At 28.4% G+C, this 20852-nt stretch overlaps 1 long non-coding RNA gene across 1 annotated transcript; it reads left to right on the top strand.

The window, feature by feature from the left end:
* The first annotated feature begins 1588 nt into the window (after nt 1–1588).
* On the top strand, nt 1589–8846 carry LOC124815698 (uncharacterized). Its single transcript, XR_010643022.1, has 2 exons — nt 1589–1826; nt 8414–8846. It is a non-coding gene; the product is annotated as an uncharacterized LOC124815698 (long non-coding RNA).
* The last annotated feature ends 12006 nt before the right edge of the window (nt 8847–20852 follow it).

Genomic DNA, 20852 nt, shown 5'->3' with positions numbered 1-20852 from the left:
ACTAATGTAATTAATTGTTTTGGTAAATAGATGAAAATAAAATTGAAATATTATACATAGTAAAAAAATAAAAATAACAAAAATAAATATAAAAAAATAAAGTTAAATATTATACATACATATATATATATATATATATATATATATATATATATATATATATATATATATATATATATATATATATATATATATATATATATATGTATGTATGTATATATGATTTCATAAATAGTTTTTTATATAAATTTTTTTTTGTATAAAACAGTTGCAACATCAGTTGTAAAATAATTTGTTTTTTAAAAGGGAAACCCTGCTTTGTAAAAATATTTTCTTTTCTTTATAACTTTGTTTGCTGGTGATACAGATCTTATAGATATATCTATAAGATCTGTATCACCAGCAAACAAAGTTATAAAGAAAAGAAAAAAATACTATAGCATTTGAGTGTAAATGGTTTGGTCATTATTACCAGTAGTGCTTAGTGGTGAAATTATCGAAGAAAATAGCTATTTTAAATAAAAGCTTCAGCAAGGTAAAGCAAATGATGTCAAGAATTTACTGCCTATATTACTGTTTTTGCATGATATAATAATGGCCGAATAAAATAATTTTTTTTTAAACAAAAGAAATCGGCTTCACTTGCAGTTTATAAAAATATCCCCGGAGTTAGACATCTTGTTATATATTATACGTCATTGATATATATATATATATATATATATATATATATATATATATATATATATATATATATATATATATATATATATACACTCCTAGTCAAGGTATGATCGTCCGTAAGACGTTGGACATGCGTCCATTAGAAATCTCTAGTGACGTCGTAGTTACGTGTATACTTTGTCTTTTTTGGACGGACGAAACGCATTTAAATTGGTACGTCCCTTAGACGTCTCCTTTTCGTCCAATTGAGACGTCTCCTGGCCCAAAATGGACGTCGATATGGACGTCCCTTTGCCCACTGGGTCACTGCAAACGGAAATTTGTATTTAAATAAATCGTAATTTGATCTAAAATCATTCAACTTGAATCTCATAATGTGTCTGCTTCGTTTAGCTATAAGGGTTCTATTTTGTAAGTCTTTAGAATCATACCAAGTAAACATAAAGACGTTTAAAAGACGCCTAACAGATATTTTTTAAGAAGTCTTAAATGCCCCTCCTCCCCTCCTCATTTATACATAAATATATGAAAAAACTTGTGAATTAAGCTCTTTTTTTGTTGTTAAGTTTCCAGCATTTTTTTTAGCATTAAAGAAGTTTTGAAAACGATAAGTTATTGCATTAATATACGCCTTCTTCTCCCTAAAATCAGTTTACGCCAACCAGTAACAATATGGTTTTTAAATCATAAATATTTTACGATGGTTCATTAGTTTGTACCATATAACAATACTTTTTTTTATTACCCTATTTAAAAATTAATATTTAATTTTGTTATGCTAAAACTCTATTTGACTATTATAAAACTCATAATTTTTTTATTGGTCAGTTACAATCTTTATTACTTATTTATCTATTACTCTTTTACAAAACAAATTTGTCTAATTCTTTATGTAATCTATAATTCAGCGTTTCAAGAAAGTCTAAACCCATAGAGACATGTTTAAAAAAAAAAAGTTTTCAATTTGTCGGATTTATTGCATGGGAAAAAGAAAAAAAAAAAAAGAAGAAAAGAAAACAATTTAAAAATAAACAAGGTTCACGGAAGCATCTGCTGTTTGATTAAGTTAATTAAAAGTTAATTTTGTATGATGGCCAAATATTGTGGTCTGTTTTTAATACTGCTTCTACATTTTCACATAGGTACGTAGTTAATGTTATTCAACAAATGTGTAACATATATTTTTAGCTGTTTATATATATATATATATATATATATATATATATATATATATATATATATATATATATATATATATATATATATATATATATATATATATAAGTTTTGTTAGTGTATTCTACAAATTAAGTGCTCAAAGCCCAGCTATTGCCTCCTTCAGAGGAGCCTAAAAGTATCTTTTTTTATGGGGAAAGGGTCTTCTGCTTTAAAATAGCCCCGGTACCTGAAAAGTCTTAAACAGCTGATATGTCGAGTAGGGGTTGCTGAATAAGTGCGAATTTCATAACAGCGAATTTGCATAAGTACAAACTTGGGTATGTACGGATTAGCATAAGTACAAAGCAGTTACATAAACTGGCATAAGTGCAAATGGGCATAGGTGCACCAAAATAATTTGCAAATATTGGCATAAGCGCGAATTAGATTCATTTTTCCAGTCTATTTTCTGTCCAACTTTTATGAATTAGAGCCCATTAAAACCTAATTTTTATTAATTGCTTTTAAAAGAGGTTTTCGAATAGCTACTTTACCATTCAAGTCAACACAATTCAAACGACATCATACAATTTTTTCCGAAATAATTTTATTATAAAATTAAATGTCATTTCTTGAGCTGTTAACCGTCTATTTTATTTACATGAAAGTTTAATTGACTTGTCGTTAGCCTTTGATGCTTTTCAAGGCTACACACTTCTTTGTTTGTAGCAGTAAAATTAAATCGACAAATAATACTACTCATTGCTGATTGCGGTATTTTCAACAGCTTTTTGAATATATATCTGTTTTAACAACCATCATTTTCCAAAGTGACAATTGCAGAAGGTGTAAAGTGAAGGTCCAAGTGTGAAGGTGTAAAGTGAAGGTGCAAGTGTGAAGGTATAAAGTGAAGGTGCAAGTGTGAAGATAAAGGTGTTTCAAGTGATAAATTAGATTTCTTTGACACTTTATTTGATAACTTTTTAATATCTAAATATAATCAAAATGTTTACTTATAAATTAAAAAGTAATACTAAATTTAATAATCATTAAAAATACTAAACTAATTTAATTATTAAATTTATTACTTGCAAATGAACTCAATGATAATAATATTAAATTTAATTTATCGTTAATAAATACTTACAAAACTAATTTATTAATTCAATTTATTACATTGCTGGTGAAAAAAAGACAATGAAATTTAATTATATCGAAAAATACAATTGCGATCAAGTACAAAAATGAAGAAAAAATAATATAATTTCCATAATTCATTTCTAAACGTCTTATAAACAATTTTAAAATTTAATATCAATTAATATAAGTAAAAAACTATTAAAATTTAAAGTGACTAGAAACTTTTGCTTTGCAGTATATATTTAATTAGTTCAGGATGACTAAAGAGCTGATTATTGAGAGGTGTTATAACGCCTTTCAATAATTGTTATCACAATTATTGAGAGGTGTTACTTCCTTATAAGATCAACTTTTAGCATGAACAAAAGATTTGTAACACATTCCTTATTTAATAAACATTCTAATATTTTATTTGTTCTAGTTATCGCGTTTTTCCGCTCACATACAGAATTCTTGCGAATCAGCTTTTATTTAGTTTTTATTAAAGTTGTTTTTAATAAGGGATAGGCAATCTGGTAATTATTGCCATATGCACAGTGAAGTATGCACACATCGACAGGGATACGCGTAATGAGTGTACACACATTAACTAAAGGCTTGAGTTTGGTTAGGAACTCAAGGTAGTTAAGGTACTTTTCAAGAAATTACCGTCAACCGGATATTAAATATTTAAGGGGCTTATGATAAGACAGAACTTGTCTTCTTCTTGCCCCAGCCATCTATTTATATATTTGTATTGCATAAACTTGTAAACTTTTCTTATCGGCGAAATACATAATAATAATAATAATAATAATAATAATAATAATAATAATAATAATAATAATAATAATAATAATAATAATAATAATAATAATAATAGTTTAAACAATCAAGATATTTCCGTAAAATATCTGGTCTGAAAGATAAACGATTAAATTGTTTAAAGAGAAAACACTAAAGATCCTTTTGCGGATTACAAGCAATCTTTTAAATTAATTTAAAATGTCAATCAAGATTTTTTATGTTATATAATTTGATATAGTACAATTGTAGTATATTATAGAATCCTAATTTTAGCTTTAAATTTCCCGACCTTTAAAACCTCAAACTCAAAACAATACAACATTCCTCAAGGAAATAGAAGAAAAATGTGCGGCCGTGGCGCAGTAGTTAGAGCGCTTGTTTTAGAAGCAGGAGATCAAGGTTCAAAACGAGCTCTGGACATATTTTCGCGTCACGGTAAGGAAGGAGGCGTGAGCTTCCTGGTGAAATGCACTTCCGCGGTGTTCTATGACAAGACCGTTAGGTCTTCTTGGGGCACCTAAAATAAAGTAAAAATAAAAAAGAGCCATGACAGTAGCGTACCATTTTAATGACGTCAAGTTGTTTGTTTGTCCGAGTATCAATCCCACAACCACTTGCGTTTTAAAGAAATTCTAATGTTTGTTCCCTTAATGCCTTACGTTACTGAAAAAAATCTATTTTGAGAACACAAACTATACGCTATTTATTGGCAACTTAAAATTAATTAAAAACACAGAACATTTTTTTATTGATATTTTTATTATTTTTTTTTAAAAAATTTGTTTAACTGCTAGAATTATGCTTTTAAAACTTTAAGTTGATTGGAGTGCATCAATTTTGGAAAGATTGAAGGATGTATTTGGAAATAAATTACCAGAAGAATTTATTGAAAGATTATTTAAGATAAGAAGTGAACTCAAAACTTATGTTCATATCTATAATGATCGAGGCTTCCTTCTAAATTCGCAGCTGCTCTATTAGCACCATATAGTTAGTTTATTTCGCCGTTCAAAATATTTACAATGTACAATGATATAAAAAAAGTACAATTGGCAGGAGCAAGAAAAAGGCATAAACTAGCCTTATCACCGAGCCCCAATAGTAACGCAAATAACCATCCGTAATATAAAAGCAACAGCATTTGAAAAAAGATAATTTTAAGATGTTAAGAATCAAAAAAAGTAATAAAATAATTAAAAAACGAAAAAAAGAAAAAGAAATGATTAGAATATAGTAATAAAAATGACAAAATTTTCTGTTTTTGGCTATAAACTGAACGTAATTCGATATATATATATTGTATACATTATTTTTTTTTCGAAATAATTCGAAATTAAAATATATCAAAGAAAATTGTAGGTAACTTCAAAAGTAAATATTTTCAAAGAAAGTATGATAAAGACATTGAAATTCTTAATATTTGACTATCAAGATTTTTAAATTTATGATTTATATTAATAACTTCTAAAAGTGACAGAGAAAATCTACTATATTTAAATCCGTAAGTACTAGTTAACGTCTTAATTTAGATTTGAATTGCGGAAATGTTTTTTCTTTAATATTAACAGTATGCTGAAAGTTTTTCCATAAAATTCGTCCCCCGGTACTGAATACAATAAGATCATAACTTTAGATTATACTTTTGAGTTGCAAAATTATTTTCTGAAAACTCGGGGGGGGGGGGGGTACTTATGGCTTACTCTAAAATAAGGATAGAATATCGTTGGAGACAGTCCACGCTCTATTTTATACATGAACTGTATGACGAGGAATATGTTGATTTTAAACACATTTAATGCCTTGAGTTTACGTTTTAAGTAGCTCATAAGGCGCAGTTCTTGTTGCTCCAAATACAATTTTACATGCTTGTTATTGTTTAGTATAAATTTTCTTTAACTTAGCGTAGCTGGTGCTTGCCCATACAATATCGCCGTAAGTTAAATAGCTATATCTAAAGGAAAAATATAAACTTTTTAAAGATCTTGTATCTAAAAATGGTTTTGCTTTGTCTAGTAATATTTATATTATTAATTTTAATATTGGGTAATTTTAAAGGAAGGTTTCCTGTTTTGTTTGGTTTGTGAAATAGAATAAACTTTTTTAACGTAAATTAAGTTTTGTTAACGTTAAGTGAAAGTTCAATTCCACATTTTATTATACTTTTTGTCGTTTTGACATTTTCATATTGAATGTATTGCTGTCTGTTTGATAAGTATTCTTTAAACCATAGTAAGTTATTGTCTTTTATTCCACAATGCTCAAGTTTTTTTAAAAGAATGACGTGGTTGACTATGTCAAAAGCTTTAGACAGATCAATAAAGACTCTTAGTGTAAAACGGTCATCATTGAAGGCATTGGTTACATGAGTTACTATCTCGGTCAAAGCGTCATCAGTTGAATAATTTTTTTTAAAGACAAATTGCTTTTTGTACAACATGTTATTTACTGTTATGTAGCTGTCTTTTGAACATTATACGTTCGAGTAACTTATAAAAGCATAGTAAAACTGATATTGGTCTGTAATTTGAAGAATCCGTGTCATCGCCAGACTTAAAAATAGGCAAGACTCGTGCAATTTTTAATTTTTCTGAAACTGTACCAGATTGAAGAGAAAAATTAAAAATGTGATGTAAAGAAGTTTCTATAATATGAAAAACTGATTTAACAACATTTATGCTAATATTATCAAAACCTACACTTGTGTTGTTTTTAAGATTATCTACAGCAGATCGTAACTCATTAATGTCTAGTTTAGATTCGTCCATGGCCTTATCATATGTTTTTAAATAAGAGTCATACGATGATGAACTTGAAGGAATTTTTTCAGCTAAGTTTGGACCAATATTTAGAAAGAACTGTTTCTAAATATTTAGATTCTATATCTAGATATTTAGAAACAATTTAGATATAGAATTCGGCATAGATATAGAATTCGACATGCGTGTTTTTGTTTACTGTAAAGTTATTTTAGCCTTGTAGATTTTATTCATTTTTATTTATTTTTACTTTTTTTATTTGTTATCCTCGACTTGTGATGTCATATTTCTGTTTTTGTGATGTCATTCACAAAAACAGAAATATGACATTCTGTTTTTTTTTCTTGTGTATGAAAACCACTGCTCGAGTCTTTCAATCAATAATTAGTATGTTTTCTCTAAATATGGAAGATATTCCTCGTTATATAACTTGGCACTTATAATAAAGAATTTTTTTCCCCATGGCATGGGGAAAAAAAATTTTAATTTTTGGAGATTCCTACCCTGATGGAATAGTTGCACAAGGGATGCTACAATAAGTAACAACACAGTACGATAAGTAACAATAAAGAAAAGCAAAGTATAAACTTTTTTTTTGATTTGAAATTAAGAAATATCTCTATAAATCAGTTTATTATTTTTTAGATTTACTTTTCCAGACTGTTTGTAAATTTCAATCCAACTTCAAAATAAATTAAAAAAATAAGAGTCATCTACAAATAAGATATTAATATAAGATTTAATGATAAATACATTTGTAATTTGTACAGTAAGAGCGAGAAGAGCCCTAAAATAGAGCCCTGACGAGCCTCACAAGGTATTAAGTATTAAACTGTTTCTTTTGAATCATAGCAAATGAATTTTTTAATGTTTGCCTGTCATTAAAGCAAAGAAATTTTTGTATCTAATGCCATAATGTTCAAATTTATTTTATTTTAGCAGTCTGTTATGGTTTTCGGTATCAAAAGCTTAAGACAGATCAATAAAAACTCGTAATGTAAAATTTAGACCGTCAGATATGTCATTGACTAGTTCGACTACTGCGTGTTCAGTTAAACTTTTTATTGAAACCAAACTGTTTATGAATTATTTTATTGTATTTTAGATAATTATAGAGTCGTGCGCTGAAGTATTTCGATAAACAAGGCAAAATATAGTTTGATCTGCAAGATATTGGAGACATTGCCACCCTTTAAAATCGGTTTAACTCAAAAAATTTATATAAAAATAACTCCTCAGTATATGGAATTTATGAACATTATAATATTATCATATTAGAACCTTGGTCTAAAACTTTTTGTAGCCATGATTTCTGAACAACAAGTAACAACAACATACACATATTTTGAACAACATACACAAATTTTGAACAACATACACATATTTTAAACAACATACACATATTTTGAACAACATACACATATTTTGAACAACATACACATATTTTGAACAACATACACAAATTTTGAACAACATACACAAATTTTGAACAACATACACAAATTTTGAACAACATACACAAATTTTGAACAACATACACAAATTTTGAACAACACACACAAATTTTGAACAACATACACAAATTTTCAATTCAATTTAAAGTTAATAAAATTAGAGACTAAAAAGTAACTTTTTAAACTTGCCGCAGCATTTGCAGTATTGGATCTTATTTTAATACTTTTTAATGCACAAAACTTGTGTTTACTCTAGAAATATTGAATTCAAAGCTTATTTTTAACAAGTACTAGAGCATACTCAACGGTGAAGAGATGCAACTTCCCCCTCCCCCCGTTTCTCCTAAACCCGTCGCTTGCTTACATTTAAACGTTTAAGTATTTAAGTAGCGAATTACATAAATAATTTTTTATAATATGTTCATTTCATTTTAGTGAAAGGATACATACCAGGAGCTGTTGCTTCTTCAACTGGTTTTTATATAGAGTATGGCATAATCGGAAAATATCAATCGCCATCTGTTGAAGATTGCTTGAGCAAATGTGCAAGTACGGCTAATTGTAAATCCTTCTGCGTCTCAACCGTCTTGAATCTCTGCTATTTGAACAATGTAATAAGAGATGATGTTCCATCATTAATTTACATTATAACTCCAGATTCGTTCACCACAACGCTTATAAAAGATGCGAGTTTTGTTTACTATGAAATGATATTGCCTGAAACATAAAAAAAATATAGTCAGCGTAATGCTAAATTTTATATCTTACAATCTAAATTATTCTCGTCATTTGTCAATGAACTTTTTGTACAAAAGTGTTTGTTTTAAAATTAATTAATGAAATGTAAACTGTGTAAATTATTTGAAAACGCGTTTTTTTATTTTTCTTCCTCCTGCTTTAATTTACATAATTTACATCTTCTACAATAAGCGTTGCTTTTTTTTTCTTTTTTTTTAGATGTTTGAAATAGTAACATTCACAAATGAAACAATAGTTTAAAAAAAATAAAGAATAAAGTTGTATATTTCCGGTGACATCAATCAGAACGATCTTAGACATTTCAAAAAATTATACTCAAAAATAACAAAAAATATTAATTATTATACTTTTTTCAAGAACAAATATCATGTATATTTATATTGCATATAATATATAATGTACAGTATAAATATGCACCAATATTATATATATTTATACTGATAATTACTGTTTAATACATATGTATTATTTTATTGTACTATTTAATAAATGTATATAATACTGATATAATATTAATGGTCCAAGTTTTTTAGATGTTGGTCTTAAAAAAAAGTCTTGCAAAAAAATCGTAACCACGCTGAGCTCATTTCAAATTTATTTAAATCCTTAAACGCTCTTCAGCGACTTATTAAAAGCCATTCAACTAAACACCCAATAAATAAAAAAGTAGACCATATTTGGCTAGAGTGGGGCATACAGGGACACTTAAGAAACAAATACTAGTTACGGATTAACTAATCATAGTCACCACTGTTTTTTACAAATTTCCTGAAATTCATTGATATAAGAAATCGAAAAAAATAAAAATAAAAATTCAAAAAATAAGCTTCGACGACCAAAATAACGAAACTCTAGACAAGCAAAGTTTTTACATTTTACAAGTGGGTGGGGCAAAACGGGAAAGTTAAAAAGCAGAAGTTATTCCTCAATTGGAAAGCTTTAAAAAAGGATAAAAAATAAAGGCTATTTATCATTTAAACACGTTCAGACATTCAACTTTCAAAAAAGTAACATACCTACACGCCCATACACCCATACACCACAAAAAAGAAACAACTAAAATAAAAAAAACTTTCTAACTTTCTAAACATTATAAATATATATTTTTATTAATATAAATTTATATTACCTCCGCTCTACCATAACCAATATTTCAATATATAGGTAACTACTAAATTTAAAATTAAACAAAAAATATAATGGATCACATAAATCACTGAAACTATTTAGCAACATTTTTGGTGAGGTGGCTTGTTAGCAATATGCCAATGTAGAAAAAATTTAAATATGCCATATGTATCAGCATACAACAGATGTATCAGCATACAACAGATGTATCAGCATACAACAGATGTATCAGCATACAACAGATGTATCAGCATACAACAGATGTATCAGCAGCTTTTTTAATTTAATTTTCCTTTTTACTCGCAGATAAAACTGCATTTTCGTCCCATTATGGATGATTGATCTTTCTTATATAATTTTTTACCATCTTTGTTTACGTTAAATATTATTAAAAAGTAAAATAATAAGAATGTTTTACAATTTATTACATATATTGCTTTTGTAAATAAAGAAAATAATATTTTAGATTAAAAGTAAAATGATCAACCTGTAAACAGCATCACCAAATGATAGTAATATAGTCAATTATATAAATAACTTGTCCCGATATGGCCCACAAAAGTCAATTTACTGAACTTTATGCTATTCAAAAAGTTCTATTCTAGATATTTTTTTAAAACTAGAATCTAAAAGACGATAAAAAAACACTCTCTGAAAAATATAAACTTTTTATAAATAAAGCAAATTAGCAATAGTTCAAGATAAATCTTTTGTCGTTGTATCGTTTAAGAAAATACGCAAATTTTGTTTTTCGCAAACTTACTTATACATTTTGGTACTTTTAATGGATTTTGGTATTTCTAAACTAAAAACTTTATTTTGGTACTTTTAATGGATTTTGGTATTTCTAAACTAAAAACTTTATTTTGGTACTTTTAATGGATTTTGGTATTTCTAAACTAAAAACTTTATTTTGGTACTTTTAATGGATTTTGGTATTTCTAAACTAAAAACTTTCTTTTGGTACTTTTAATGGATTTTGGTATTTCTAAACTAAAAACTTTCTTTTGGTACTTTTAATGGATTTTGGTATTTCTAAACTAAAAACTTTATTTTGGTACTTTTAATGGATTTTGGTATTTCTAAACTAAAAACTTTATTTTGGTACTTTTAATGGATTTTGGTTTTCTAAACTAAAAACTTTATTTTGGTACTTTTAATGGATTTTGGTATTTCTAAACTAAAAACTTTCTTTTGGTACTCTTAATGGATTTTGGTATTTCTAAACTAAAAACTTTATTTTGGTACTTTTAATGGATTTTGGTATTTCTAAACTAAAAACTTTATTTTGGTACTTTTAATGGATTTTGGTATTTCTAAACTAAAAACTTTATTTTGGTACTTTTAATGGATTTTGGTATTTCTAAACTAAAAACTTTATTTTGGTACTTTTAATGGATTTTGGTATTTCTAAACTAAAAACTTTATTTTGGTACTTTTAATGGATTTTGGTATTTCTAAACTAAAAACTTTCTTTTGGTACTTTTAATGGATTTTGGTATTTCTAAACTAAAAACTTTATTTTGGTACTTTTAATGGATTTTGGTATTTCTAAACTAAAAACTTTATTTTGGTACTTTTAATGGATTTTGGTATTTCTAAACTTAAAACTTTCTTTTGGTACTTTTAATGGATTTTGGTATTTCTAAACTAAAAACTTTATTTTGGTACTTTTAATGGATTTTGGTATTTCTAAACTAAAAACATTATTTTGGTACTTTTAATGGATTTTGGTATTTCTAAACTAAAAACATTATTTTGGTACTTTTAATGGATTTTGGTATTTCTAAACTAAAAACTTTCTTTTGGTACTTTTAATGGATTTTGGTATTTCTAAACTAAAAACTTTCTTTTGGTACTTTTAATGGATTTTGGTATTTCTAAACTAAAAACTTTATTTTGGTACTTTTAATGGATTTTGGTATTTCTAAACTAAAAACATTATTTTGGTACTTTTAATGGATTTTGGTATTTCTAAACTAAAAACATTATTTTGGTACTTTTAATGGATTTTGGTATTTCTAAACTAAAAACTTTCTTTTGGTACTTTTAATGGATTTTGGTATTTCTAAACTAAAAACTTTCTTTTGGTACTTTTAATGGATTTTGGTATTTCTAAACTAAAAACTTTATTTTGGTACTTTTAATGGATTTTGGTATTTCTAAACTAAAAACTTTATTTTGGTACTTTTAATGGATTTTGGTTTTCTAAACTAAAAACTTTATTTTGGTACTTTTAATGGATTTTGGTATTTCTAAACTAAAAACTTTCTTTTGGTACTCTTAATGGATTTTGGTATTTCTAAACTAAAAACTTTATTTTGGTACTTTTAATGGATTTTGGTATTTCTAAACTAAAAACTTTATTTTGGTACTTTTAATGGATTTTGGTATTTCTAAACTAAAAACTTTATTTTGGTACTTTTAATGGATTTTGGTATTTCTAAACTAAAAACTTTCTTTTGGTACTCTTAATGGATTTTGGTATTTCTAAACTAAAAACTTTATTTTGGTACTTTTAATGGATTTTGGTATTTCTAAACTAAAAACTTTATTTTGGTACTTTTAATGGATTTTGGTATTTCTAAACTAAAAACTTTATTTTGGTACTTTTAATGGATTTTGGTATTTCTAAACTAAAAACATTATTTTGGTACTTTTAATGGATTTTGGTATTTCTAAACTAAAAACTTTATTTTGGTACTTTTAATGGATTTTGGTATTTCTAAACTAAAAACTTTCTTTTGGTACTTTTAATGGATTTTGGTATTTCTAAACTAAAAACTTTATTTTGGTACTTTTAATGGATTTTGGTATTTCTAAACTAAAAACTTTATTTTGGTACTTTTAATGGATTTTGGTATTTCTAAACTTAAAACTTTCTTTTGGTACTTTTAATGGATTTTGGTATTTCTAAACTAAAAACTTTATTTTGGTACTTTTAATGGATTTTGGTATTTCTAAACTAAAAACATTATTTTGGTACTTTTAATGGATTTTGGTATTTCTAAACTAAAAACATTATTTTGGTACTTTTAATGGATTTTGGTATTTCTAAACTAAAAACTTTCTTTTGGTACTTTTAATGGATTTTGGTATTTCTAAACTAAAAACTTTCTTTTGGTACTTTTAATGGATTTTGGTATTTCTAAACTAAAAACTTTATTTTGGTACTTTTAATGGATTTTGGTATTTCTAAACTAAAAACTTTATTTTGGTACTTTTAATGGATTTTGGTTTTTCTAAACTAAAAAATTTTTACAGAAATGAAGCACAATAATTTAAAATGTTTTATCAAAAATATGTTTTAGCTGAGATATAAGGTTTCAGGCATAACTGTCTCGTTATGTCCCAATGTCCCGATATGCCCCGCTCTACCCTACTTATGGTTTTGATCATATGCCATTAAATGATCCACTTTTGGGTTACTTATTGACTTATCAAAATCAGTTAATTACCTAACTTTTTTTGAAAACAAAGTAATAGGGAGTAAAAAACAAAACTTGTGTGTGGATAAAATGAAACAATATGTGATTAACTAAGAACCCATAAAACTTAATATTTTGTGTAGAGTTCGGCAAGAGTCAATTCTTTATTTTACGAGGTTCCCGACCCAATTTGATAATGTGTCATTTTATATTGATAGTGCATCATTAGTTTGTGACAACATATTTAAATAAAATTGTTTAATGTATTAAGTTGTTAAATCATATAATATCACAAATCAATCAATGATTAATTAGTTACACAATTAAATAATCGTTGAAAAAAGGTTTTAAAAGACGTTTTTAAAAAGGTTCTGTTCGAAAATCAAAGCTTTCAAAGTAACAAGCAAACATAATAAAATCTTTGTTGACATAGATTGTACAATTTCTTTGATCTGCATTGCTACTAAAGTATTGGAAGACTTTACAATTGTGATTTCAAAATCAACTATCTGACAAAAATTTGAATGATTTTCACTATCAATAGATTCAAATTATTATTGAACGTCGAAATAATAAAATAAAAGACATCATCAAAGCACATGGATATTATGCCGTTCAATATAGTGCTCTTTCAGCATTACTTCAGCAGTATTTAGAGTAACAAATAATTTTTATTGACAGACTTGGATTTAATATTCAACTACGGTTTTTCGTTTGTGTTCTTAAACTCGAATACCAGCTATAGCAGTTGTCCCTTCCATCGTTATCAAAACATTTCGAGTCGAATTGGCATTGTTTTTTGCAAATTCAGTAGCATGGCATTCAATGGTTAACCGACTAAATTCAGGAATTAAAAATTAATCTCCGAGTAACATGTATTCAAAATGCAATATTTTTTCAAAGAAAATTTCCGCTAAAGCTTTTTAAAAATATTCTCAAAAATCAATGACACATTGTCAAAATACAAGGATATTGTCAAATACAAAGACACATTGTCAAATTGGAACTGAGTAACCCAGTGATTTTTCTAAATGGTTTTAAGAATGCATCAAATCATCAGCACACTAATATTTGTTGGCAAAAACACACTAACGTTTGCTGGCAAAACAAACCTCTTCTTTTGCAAACAATGATATCAGGTAACTTTATTCTGACAGGAATTTTGAAAAAAGGAATGGTTTAAGTCAAATCTTTTTAACTCACGTAAAATTAATGTTTAGCAAATACTGAATTTTTATGTTTAAATACAATAACAGATTAATTCCAAAAAGTTTAATGATGACTTCATTAAAAATTTGAAAAAAACTACTTCTATATAAATTGAAAAAAGTATACAACCGCATAAGCGCTGGAAGTGTTTAAAGACTAGGGGGGCAGAAATGGGTGGGGCTTTTGGAGGGGTACCCCTCCCTGAATGGGGTGTTTGGGGGGCGTTATCCCACTGAAATTTTTTTAGGCATAATTAACCCTGCTAAATGCAGATTTGCAATCCTTTTTAAATCATTATATTTAAATATTTGGTACAGAACAAAATCTACCAAAAACAATTACAGTTGCTGTAAAAAATGCCCAAATACGGATAAATGTTCACGGGTTTTAGCCACAAACTCCTTCATGAGTGCTGTAATATCAACCTTTTTTAGGTAATCTTTGTTAATGTGCATTAAAGCGAGATGAGTGAGACAACTCTGTGACATTGTTGACCGCAGCCAAGTACTAAGCCGTCTCAATGCACTGAAGGACCTTTCAGAACCAGCTACGTATATTGGAACAGATAAACACAACATAACTACCTGTTCCACCATGTCAAATAACCTGCGGGTACTTGGTTTAAGGTCTTTTAAAGCTGCTGCTAGCTGGTGTAAATCTATAGCAGTAACTTGTCCTTAAACAACTGTGGAAGCAGTTGCAGCTGTAACTGCAACATAGGAACATAGACATTATTTGGCAAACTTTGCAGTGGCATGCTGGCTAATGTGGCTGCATTACTTGTGGATGTGCATGAACCTATCAAAATAGCTTCTGTGCTTGCAATTTTATGCAATCCTTCTTGGTTAAAAAGGTGCTGCAGTTCTGCAACTGAGTGGTCAATGGCTTCGAAGAGACTTTTCTTTCAAATAACACCTGTAGTTAATTGTTCTACATTACGGCTTTGAGCTCCATGCGAGAAACGAGCAGGAGCATTAGCTGTGGAACTACGCTGTGCTTTAGGCAGCTCGAGATTCAGTGTGGTAGCTTTCTCGATGGCCTTCCTGTGTAATTTTGAAGCAAATTCATCACCACGCAAGTTTTGAAGTTGAGCCAGAAGGAGTTGAACATATTTTTTAGCGGCTGATCCACTCAGTGATGGGCACAAAGAATTGTGCAATTAAACATTAAAACAGATTTTGCTTTTTTAAATTTTATTTCATTTTCATGGAGTCTGTACTCTATACTCTGTGCAATGAAATTTTTTTACTAATCGAATTCTATTGAAAAATTCTTAATTTAGTTCTCTTTTTTGTCAAGGATAATGACTTTGAAACAATAGACTTTCAAAAGTTGCGTTTTGACGTTTTCAAAACTGAAAATATTTTTTTGCGACTGATTTATATGAGGGCGATATTTTCTTTATAACAGAAAAGTATTTGACTCTACATGTTTTGTTATTAAAACTTTTGAAGCTGAACTCTAAACTAACATAGAAAAGTTCACGGTAATACACATCAACATCAGGAACTTAAATACAAATATCGATAAGCTAAAATACTTTCTTATCGAATGCTACAGTTCTTTCAAAAAAAAAGAATTTTTGATTCTTTTTTTTTGAAAGAGCTGTAGCATTCGAGATTTCTTTAGATTCTTTTGAATGCAATATTTTTTTTTACTTCGGAGTGCATAAAATTATCGCTGTTTTGAATCGCGGATAGTGACATTTTAGAGAGGGGGGGGGGGTGCAGAAGATATCCTTTGCCCCCGGTGCAGAAATGTTGGGTGGGCAGTTGCCCATCCTGCACCCTATATTCCAGCGCCTAAAGAATTCTGTACAACCAGAATTCTGAATGATTAAATAACAGTTTTTCTGATAATGGTTAAATAATAATCGGGTACAGCTCACAAAACTTTAAAAAACTTTTCAAAAAGCAAAAAATTTAGATTTGCTAAAGTCATTAAATTTCCTCAATTTTTTAAATTTTTTAAATAGATTATTTTTAATAAAACATCCCATAAAAGGCCGTAGTCAACTTTTTTTGATGTTTGAGCTAAGCAACTTTGAAACATGAAGAAAACTCCTATTCCAAGTATGTTTATATAAATGAGAAATAAGGATGCTGTGCAAAAATTGTGATGATTTAAGACTGGGAACAGCAAAAAACCCTAAAACTTTAGCCCCCTCAGCCCCAAATAGGATTTACATCCCTCTCAAATTCAAAGTTTACGCTCTCCTCAAATTCAGGGGCTGTAAACTTTATAAGGTCATAAAAGGATAATTTTTTCCATGATTTTTTACCATGATTTTTCATATAAGGATTTATATGAAAAAGTCATGACATAACTTAAGACATGCGTATATTCTTTGAAACTTTTTGTAGCCTTTTCAAATCTTCTTTTTTATGTAATGGTTTCATAGTAATTTTATTACCCTAATGTATGAACAGGAAAATCTATAATTAAAAAAAAAAAGTCAACAACAGCAAAAAAAAACACCATAAAATTTGGAAAAGTTGTTCTTGTATAAATATTTGTGAAACAGTTTTTAGCACGGTAATTTTTTGACAAGTTTGGTGCACGCCAATATTTTATGTCGGGCACTGCATTTTTCGCCAATGTCGCCATATATGCGAAAAAATTACTTATTAAATGCTCATTCTACGCCACCAAGTTTGTGACAAAGCTAAAAAAAAAACAGATGTCGCATATAAAGTATTATTATCAGCAATAAAGATTTTATTTCTTAAAAAAAAATCAAAATCAGATTTATGAAATCAAATCAAATTTATCAACTTCTTTATTTTTTTTTAAGTATATTAAAACTAAAAAACTTGCCACATGCAAATGTTATGCTAATATAATTGAAAGGATATTTATCAGAATGATTGACGTGAAGTTCATCAGATTGATTGACAGGATGTTTATCAAAGTATAACATTTTAAATTTTTGCTCATGATCTGTAAAGAGATATTTAGATAAATCTATCTAGAAAAAAATTTAAAATATACGAATTTCTGGGGTAAAAACATTTTTACCCAGAAAGTTCACCCGTAAAGACTGTGATTCTTTTTGTGGCGAGACTTCTTTGCTTTGCGGAGGTTTCTGATTTTTTTTTTCTAGAGATACCTAGAAAACCTAAGTAAAAAAAAGTTTGTAAATATGCTAGATCGTCGACGGTATCAGGAGATAATTGTGAATTCCTCTTTCAAGAACCCGACCTATGAAACGGAATAATATCAATAATCCAAATAACAAAAAAGTCTATTATTATGTTATGAACATTAAAATTTTTTATAACAATTTTTTGAAAGAATCTATAAAGTAATATACGTATATTTATATATATATATTTATATATGTATATATATATATATACACATATATTGCCTGCCCAAACCAAAACCTTTAGTCAATCTAAAAGCATTCCTCGCATGTGAAGTGCCCTTACCTATATGTATCCGAACAGTAAAAAAATAAAGGTAAAAACAAACAGAATGTTGTATTTTAATTAAAATATTAAAAAGCATTCTAGTGTGTAGATTTGTATTTTGGCGGTTTTTTAAAAAACGATAAAATTTAATTAGTTTTCTCAATTACATTTAACGGTTTTTACATAAAGTGTGCTTGATTTTGTCACTTTTAAATATAAAGAGTCGCTAAGAGCCGTATTTACCACAAACTGTTGTTTTTGCAAGGACTTAAACATTTGCTTTTATTTTTCTAAATCAGAAATTTATGTTTAACACTTTTTCAATTTAGTTTATTTTTTGTGTATTTTTTAAGTTCATTAAACTCTTTTGACAAGATTTTGAAAAACTTTTTATATTGCTGTTTCGTGTTTGCAGGGATGGGTGGAACGGAAGAAAATGTTTACGGGGATGGGTAGGGATGGAAAGGTATGCTTGCGAGGATGGGTGGGGAAGGCTTTGATTTCTGCGGGGATGGGTAGGGGACAATTCCTGTCCCCGTTCAGCTTTCTAGTTTATATGTGACAAAAACACTGTTGTAATAAAAGCATATAAACAAATAGTTAAAAAAATAATTAAGAGTTAAAAACTCATTCTGGAACCAAATAAAGATTGTTTGCTTGTAGTCAGTACACACATACTCAAATAAAAAGATGAACACAAATTAGCATCTTGCTCTTTACTGTCAACAAGTAACTTTATTCAGGAAAATTAAAACTTGACCAAATAGTTCTTGAAAACAAAGATGATTATAACACTATAAATAATTTTGGTGTATTAAAATTTTTAAAAAAGGAGAGAGCTAGTTGCTCTGACTGCAAAAATAATGTTAATTTTAGAAATAATGAAGTTAAGCAACAAAGATTTAGTATATAACTAAACCAATCATGTATTTGAAGTTATTAACATCAAACATTCAAATCTTACAAGAGTCCTATTGCTTATATACTTAGGTCGTTAGGAAAGTTCGCAGAACTCCCCTATAAAAAAAAAAAAAGAGATTTTTTAAATTTCATTTTATTAAATGTTTAAAATAATGTTCATCATTATCTATACAAAGTTGCATCCTTTCAAGCCATTTGTCAAACGTTTTTTTACACTTTTCTTTGAGTATACTTTGAAGTAGCTTCGTTATGCGAGTTTTTTGAGTTTCAACGTCAGTATCGTCAAGATTCTTTTTAACAAGTCGAATAGCCAATAATTGGATAGAGCTAAGTCTGGTGAGTATGGTGGGTGGCGAATTATTGTAATTTCAGCTTGGTTTTGACAATTTGTGACGGTTTGAGTCACATAGGGTCGAGCGTTATCATGGAGAAATGTGAAATTTTGAGCGCCTGTTTTAGGTCTTTGCTTATTTATTTCGCATATAAGAGGTTTCAAACAATTTTTTATATAACATTTGCTAGTAACGGTGTCTCCTTTTTCAACATAACCCGAATGAACAACACCTGTTGTTTTGAAGAAGATGTAGAACATGTTTTTCAGCTGAAACCTGTCGTATCTTACTATAGTTTTTGGACTTTCACCTTCACCAACCCAACTAGTGTTAGCCAACTTGTGTCCAACTTGTCACAAATAAAACCACGACTCATCCCCTATGCTAATACCACATAGTCTCAATAGGCCGTTTCTGAAAAGGGCTAAATTTTCCTTACATGCCTTAACTCTATTCTTGCGATTTTGATTGGTTAACTCGTGGGGTATCCAACGTGATGTTAATTTTATTTTTTTAAGTGCGTTGTGAATGATTTTGTTGATTGTAAAACAATCAATCGATATCAGGGCTTCAATTATATCATGTGTTGCATGCGGATTTTCTTCAATAATGGCTCGCACACATTCAATATTCTCACCTGTATACGTGGTTTGAGGGTGCCCTGAGCGAGGATCATCTTCGAGACTCTCTCTACCATCTTTAAAAAAAGTAGCCCACTTGGTAACTGTACTATATTTTGGTGCTTGGTCACCATGAACGAAAATCAATTCATCGGTTATGGCTTGTGCTGAAACTCCAAGTAGAGCACGGGTTTTAATATATGCTCGATATTCAAATTTTTTCTTTTAAACATATAAAATAAAATTTAAATAACATTCAAAATATTTCAACAAGTACTTAAAATGTTCACAATTAAGCACAGTTTAAAATAATAAATAAATATTTAATTATTTCCTGTTTCATTGTATCTTTATAAATGAAGTTCTTTGAACTTCTCTAACGACCTAAGTAGTTATAAAAAAACTTTAAAAGAAAAAAATTGAATAAACTATGTCTTTTTTAAAATTAAACAATTAAAAATGTCATTAATTTAAAGTCAAAATAACACGATAAAATAAAGTAGTACTTTTTTTTTTTAGGTTATTTAGGTGCTCCCAGAAGTCCGTAAGGTCTTATCACAAAGCACCGCGGGAGAGCATTTAACTGGAAGTTCACGCCTCCTTCCTTACCAATGTCGCTTATTGGGCTAGAGCCGGCGTCGAACCTCGGACCTCTGGGTTCTAAGCCAGAACTCTAACCACTGCGCCACGGCTGCTCTTCATGCTGCGCCACGGCTGCTCTTCATGCTGCGCCACGGCTGCTCTTCATGCTGCGCCACGGCTGCTCTTCATGCTGCGCCACGGCTGCTCTTCATGCTTCATGCTACTTCATGCTTTATCAGTTACAATATTTGTTGGTTTAGTCAACTGTTTGTTGGTTTAGTCAACTGTTTGACAAGATGTTTTAAATTTAATAATCCTTCAGCATACTTATTGGTGTCAGAAATTCAAAATTGTTTTTAAACCTTGAGTCCAGTAACGTTGTTGTGTAATGAATTTAAAAACATGAAAATATTTGAGTAGCATTGAAAAGATGATCTTTCAACTGTTTTACTATTGCACTATCTCTAGAAAGTGCTGCTGCA

This window comes from Hydra vulgaris, chromosome 13 (assembly GCF_038396675.1).
Source record: "Hydra vulgaris chromosome 13, alternate assembly HydraT2T_AEP".
Lineage (NCBI taxonomy): Eukaryota > Metazoa > Cnidaria > Hydrozoa > Anthoathecata > Hydridae > Hydra > Hydra vulgaris.
This window is presented reverse-complemented; position numbering and strand designations above follow the sequence as displayed.